The sequence below is a fragment of the Adiantum capillus-veneris genome, chromosome 19, assembly GCF_014529385.1.
Source record: "Adiantum capillus-veneris isolate H3 chromosome 19, ASM1452938v2, whole genome shotgun sequence".
Classification (NCBI taxonomy): domain Eukaryota; kingdom Viridiplantae; phylum Streptophyta; class Polypodiopsida; order Polypodiales; family Pteridaceae; genus Adiantum; species Adiantum capillus-veneris.
Genome location: NC_140949.1, coordinates 61,033,759 through 61,040,628, shown reverse-complemented (window position 1 = coordinate 61,040,628; position 6,870 = coordinate 61,033,759).

Genomic DNA, 6,870 nt, shown 5'->3' with positions numbered 1-6,870 from the left:
CAAAGTCTTACAACCATCTGATATGGTTTGAGCGGTCTCGATCCATACCATGCGCTAAAATGGGCCGTTTGGCTCATACAACCCATTTTAGTGCATTATGCATAGTATCGGCCTTGATTGCACATACCATAGCGGATGCTATGAAAATTTACACAAGTAGGAAAATAGTTATCATCCCCACCCCTAAATAGTTGCATAGACATCCAAACTGGTATAGGTGGTCAAGGCCCATACTATGTGCTAAAATGGGCCGTATGGCCATTTTAGCACATAGTATGGTTCGTGACCACCCAAAACATATTGGATGACCACAAGACTTTTCACGGGTGGGGTTAAGAACCATTCCACCACCCCTGCAAATTTTCATAGCCATCCAATATGGTATGGGTGGTCAAGGCCCATAATATGTACTAAAATGTGTCATATGAGCCATACGACCCATTTAAATGCATAATATGGTTTGAGAATGTCCAAACCATATTAAATGGCCATGAGACTTTTCACGGATGGGTGTGAGCACCACTTACCCACCCCTACAAAGTTTTACATCCGTCCAATATGGTATGGGCAGTCAAGGCCCATACTATGCGCTAAAATGGGACATATGGCTAATATAACCCATTTTAGCGCATAGTATGGGTCAAGACCAACGAAAACATATTGGATTACCATGAGACTTTGCATGAGTGGGTGAGAGCACCATTCACCCACTCCTAAACATTTAAACAGCCATCCGATATGGTTTGGGCGGTCAAAGGCCATACTATGTGCTAAAATGGGACATATGGCTCATACAACCCATTTTAGCTCTTCTATCATGGATTAGGATATGATCATCTGGAATTAATTGACCTTTGTCCATGTACATGTGTCTTTATATGGTTGTCTATATTTTCATCTATATGATTAGATTGATTGCCACATATGTGGACCTTTATATGTTCATCTCCATTGGTATCCTTTTGTAATGGATTAGGACATGCTTGTCTTTATAGTTTCTATATGGGTGTTTACATGGTCCTCTACAAGTGTATCTACAATGTTGTCTCTATGGTCATCTATACAATTTTCTGCATGGACATATACATGGTTAACTTCGTAAAGATTGCTTGTCTATGTGGATCATCAATATGATCGGCTAATGTCATCAGTAGGGTCATCTTCATTGCTATCTTTCTATATGATGGACTAGGATATGATCATCTTTATATGGCTCTACAAAAATCTATATTGGACACTATATGTTGTCTTTATGACTATCTACATGGTAATTTATTAGTCCTCTACATTGGCATCCATATGGTCATATAAATATAGTGGTATCCTTTTTTCATAGATCACATGTATATGGTCAGTTCTATGCTAGTCTATATGGCCAGTTCTACGATATTCTATATAGGGATACATATGGTCATCTATATGGCTGATGGTATGATCCTATATATGATCATCTATATGGTTGCTTATAGGATTGCTCCAAGCCCTTTTAAATGGTTTTTTGTATGGTTAACTAGATTAGATTATTTTCTATATCATCACCTTTATTGTCGCATATATGGTCAACAAGATTAGTGTATACTTAGACAACTAGCTGAACATCTATTATGCAGACAACTAGATTTTCATCAACTAAAATTTAAAAAGAAAACTCTCTTTCTTTATCTCTCCTTCTGTGTATGTGTGTGTGTGTGTGTGTGTTTGTTTGTTTGTTTTTTTTTTTTGTCGCCACTGGATTCAAGGGCGAGGGAGTTTGGAGGCAGCATCCTCGAAGGTTGGAAATAGATGTATTTTTGGATATGAGTTTGTATATAATTTTACAAAAAATGATATGATATTTGTCATGTGGTAGAGGGACTCTTATACACATTGTATGAGGAGAGAGGGAGAAAGAGAGGAAAAAAGAGTCTCATTAGAGACCACGAGTGACAAAAATTTGATCCAGACATTCTCTCACTCTAGACACTCAATACGATTCTCATCAAAAAATTCAAACGCATGTGGGTCCATGTTCAATAATCTCTGCAAGTCTCATCGAGTGCCACGTAACTCGTCGAGTTGCGTGGCATGCAAATGGTTGGAGACGTGTCCACATAAGTCACCGAGTTACCTGGACATCTGACGTGTATGCCACGTCTTTGTTGAGAGCTTTTCCAGGAAGCATCCACGTAACTCGCCGAGTTACGTGGCCTACCTATGTGACAATCTAGTAGGCATTGCCACGTAACTTGCTGAGTTACGTGGCTTTCCTATGTTGGCATAGCCACGTTACTCAATGAATTACGTGGCAATGCCGTGTGTACATGTACGTGAAATAATTTTTCGTCTTTGTGGCATGACCACATCACTCGGCTAGTTACGTGGAGCTTCTTACCATCAGTAACTCGCTCAGTTCTAGAAGCATGCCACGTGTCGGAAGTTCCTGCTTCGGACACAAGGGTAACTCAGTGAGTTAGCCGAATTGCGAAAGTCATGCTTGGGTGCGGATTGTGGGAAGTGGGTACACTCTATCTTGCATGCACCCCAATTCATATGAGCAAAGTATTATAAGTGGCTTTTGTTGCTTAAGGATGTATGCTCAAAATTGAAGCAAATAATAATTTTAGTACCAAATTTGATTAGTCGAAAGTTGTGGATGACAGAAAATCTGAGTTATTAGGGGGTGGCTCAAAAATTAAAGTAAAGAATAATTTTAGTATAAACTTTGCTTAGCTTGGAAAGTTGTGGAAGACAAAAAATCTAAAGCACCCGGCAGTGGTGTCTACATCTCCCTAGCAGTGGTGTCTACATCTCCCTACTGACCCCACTACACGGGTGTGGAGAATGTGACCACCTCTACCTACAACATATGAAGCACCGGTTAGGCTATGTTGTGGCTATGATGACCCAAGCACACTAGCAACATGTATAGCCAGCATGAGATTAGCATGCCATGACCGTGACAAAGAGATACGAGCATATATGGAAACTCTCATTGGTAGATGAAGAATACATCAATGGGCACCATGCTAGTGTTATTGAGAACATGAGGTTAGGCATTTTGAACTGTATCAAATGGTGAAGTGCAAGAGTCAGAGAGAGTGACGGCATTAACCAATGGAGATTGTTGGATATAGCCGGTAACTCAACAAGACATAAAAGCGTCCTTTCAAGTTTTAAAAAAAAACTTCTAATCTTTTTTTTTTTGGGCAAAACCCACAATGGTGAGTGAATTAACTAGCAACCAAAAAAATTACATGTAAATTCGTGCTCAATTGGAGCCACGGATGCACAAAGACATGCTAAATCTGGGAGCCACCCGCCATTGAGCAATAACACCTAGAGGATGCCACAAACCTTGCATGATCTACCACCTCAAAGAGGATCATCCTCAAGATGGGAAAACCAAAACATTACATTGGAGCCACCCTTCATGATCGATACTTAGCAAAGCAAACTAGGGAATAACACCAGCAAAAGAACTGGGCATAACAGGGACCCTTACCCAATAATGAGAGATCAAGAATCCGAGATAGTAATGCCGCGTAGGGGGGGAGCAGCAAGCTCCATCACCATTCAAGGCTCCATTCAACAGATCCACCTCGAGCGGAGCCGAGCTTGAGCTCGAGAAGCAACACCACAAGCTATTAAAGGCGAGGTGCCATCTTCAAGAACTAGGAGCATGTATGCAAGGCCGCCACAAAATGGAGATCCGCTGCCACCACCGGAGCTCCGTTGACACGAATCCAAGGTGAGGTAGCAATGCAGGGAGATTGGATGGAAATCGATTAAAGCACGTACATGACGTATGCATAGAAAAACTCACAATAATGAGACATATTGTATTGATCATACCAAATTTTTTAATTAAAAAAACTCCTCCTGAAGATCCGTAGCTAGGGTGCCAAGACAACCTCAAAGGTACCATGAGAAGTACTGCTCGAACAAGGGAGGCAAACCTCAACATAACAAATCTCGGACTATATCCAATAACATAGCAAGAAGAACCAGGCTTTACAGGGAGCTACTCTCGATACAACATAACAATAAAGCCACTACAGCTTGGCTACCACAAGTTGCAAACCTTCTGCCACAAGAGCTGTAACCTCCCAAGCAACAACATGTACATAACGAGGATAAAAATCATATCAAAAGCAATACGCAAATCGAGGGGAGTCCAAGCACTCCATCATCGATCGCTCAATAGCCATCCACCAAAACAGGAACCAAACCATTAGTCGAATCACAACCACCATGTTACAAACCAAGGCTCAACATAGTTTCACAGGCTAGTTAGGGGAGCCAAGCCCCATATGAAGTACACCAGAGTGCTCGATGCCTACCACACACCAAGAGCACTCACGAAAAGGAGAAGCAACAAGATCTGACCACCATTTCCCTCCAAGGGGAGGGTAGGAAGTGAGGTCTCTCCTAGCATCCAAAAGGGCCTAGGATGGAAGGGGCACCAGTTCAGACCCTCACCACAGAGAGGGCCGCTGCCCCCACGGCCTCGCGCACACAGTACCTCCAGCATCGACGCGATGAAGCCTCGCCCTGCTGCAATTCCACCTATGAGCGCCCCTACTCTGTGGCCTTGCAGGCTGCAAGGTGTCACACAAAGATGCAAGGTGTCACACAAAGATGCTCAACAAACCCTAGCAAGCAATTAATATGATGCATAGCTATTTTAGCCTCCCTTAAGCATAAAGAAAATTTATTCTCTCTAGATTGGTGGTTTTCCTAGCAAAGACAATTCCACCAAAATTATGGTTGATCACCATTTATTCATATGGTTTTATGTAGCTTCCATTGACAAAAAAAAAAAGACCTTGGTTGTGTGTGTGTGTGTGTGTGTGTGTGTGTGTGAGAGAGAGAGAGAGAGAGAGAGAGAGAGAGAGAGAGAGAGAGAGAGAGAGATGATGATGCTCAGACATGATGTAATCATTTGGTCTCATAGGTCCTTTAGGCCTTTTGTAGATGTTAAAAACATTTCAATTTCATCTCTCATTCTCTCTCCTTTCTCTCTATCAGTTTTGTACCATGCATTCATGTGTGTGTTGCTCTCTCTCTCTCTCTCTCTCTCTCTCTCTCTCTCTCTCTCTCACACACACACACACACACACACACACACACACACATATTCTCTCTCATTATGTGTGTTTGTTTGTGTCACGTGTGTGTGTGTGTGTGTGTGTGTGTGTGTCTCGGGAGGTCACTATGTATAGATTGTGTATATTAGATGCGTTCAAGGGCTATTTCTAAAACTCCTTATTGTGAATTTGAGACCATTTTTCTATTCAATCTGTAAATTTCTTTTACCAATTCCATTTTATGATAACCTTCTGTATGTGAAAATGTGAGAAAAAAATGAAATTTACTAGTCTCTTCTACTGCACTCACTTGATAGTCAGTAATTATTAAGTGACCCCCCGGAGGTCTATGTTAAGGGGGGAGGAGGGCATACCCATCTCTTTTATCTCCTACTGCTGATGCTCTCTCTCTCTCTCTCTCTCTCTCTCTCTCTCTCTCTCTCTCTCTCTTCGTCTGTCTCTATGTGTGTGTGTCGCTCTATCGCTCTCACTCCCTCGCTTCTTTGTGCACGCACAAATGACCTAAGGGAGGGTTCTCTTCATTTTTTTAAAATTTCGCACCGTTGCTATTTGTGACAATATTAGCATCACTATAGCTGTCAATAATTAGCGACAATGATGAAAGCATCGAAAATCCCCTGTATATGTGTCACTCTGTCGCTCTCACTCCCTCGCTTTTTTGCGCACACGCAAATGAACAAAGGATTTGGTCTCTAGATCATTTCAAAAAAAATTCCCATCGTCGCTACTTGTGTCACTATTAGCGTCACTAAAGCCATCAATAAACAATGACAACGATGAAAGTGTCAAAAATTCCTTGTCGGTATGGGGGCATCTCTTTTCGTGTTAAAGGCCAAAATGACATATGAGACCAAAAGTTACAAATATATGAGATGGTATGAAACACGATAGTAAACAATTAAAAATGGCAAAAACTAATTCATGTTACCAAAATCTTCATGCGCGCGCGCACACACACACAGAGAGAGAGAGAGAGAGAGAGAGAGAGAGAGAGCATCTCTTAACGGCCAATATGGCCTATGAGACCATAATATAAAGAACAATGAAGTTTTTTCTCAGCTGCAAGAGGAATGCAAAAATGGAATTAAATCGTAAACCTAAAGCTCTATCAAATAAATACATCCCTATCCAAAGTTCTAGCATGGAGCCATAGTACACTCTTTCAATGTGGTGTAGCCCTCATCAGGAGAATTATCTGTGTATTGGAGATGCTATTGTATCCTACGAATAGTCCTAATTCTAGAACTGCGGATATGTGTGTGTGTGTGTGTGTGTGTGTGAGAGAGAGAGAGAGAGAGAGTATCAATATCTTTCGCCATCTGAAAGATGGGCTAAATACTAGTCTTCTCCACATCTTTCAAATTTTATGAAATAGACTGTTGATGGAAAAGACAGATGGATTGCTTGACAATAAGATTATTGGATTGTCAAGCCTTTATAAACTACTTGGAATCTTTTCATAGAGAAAAACAGGACAGGCTTCAAAGAAAATGAATGATTAAAAGAAAAAACTGAAGTCTTCAAAGGGGCCTTCAAAAGGCAAAAAAATGACTATTAATGGGTCATAAAAGTTAAAAAGAAGAATTCAGACGAGTGGAACCAGGCATCTCTAGCGGTCATGACCTCTTGCATCGAGTAAGGGTGCATGGGTCATGCTCGCCATTACTTGATGCTGTGTAAACCTTTTGATGTCTCAAATGACCCCTCTAGGTTCGATATATTTTGAAGCTAATGTATATTTTTTGCTGTTTACAACAATACACCTACTCACAATTGTGAGTTT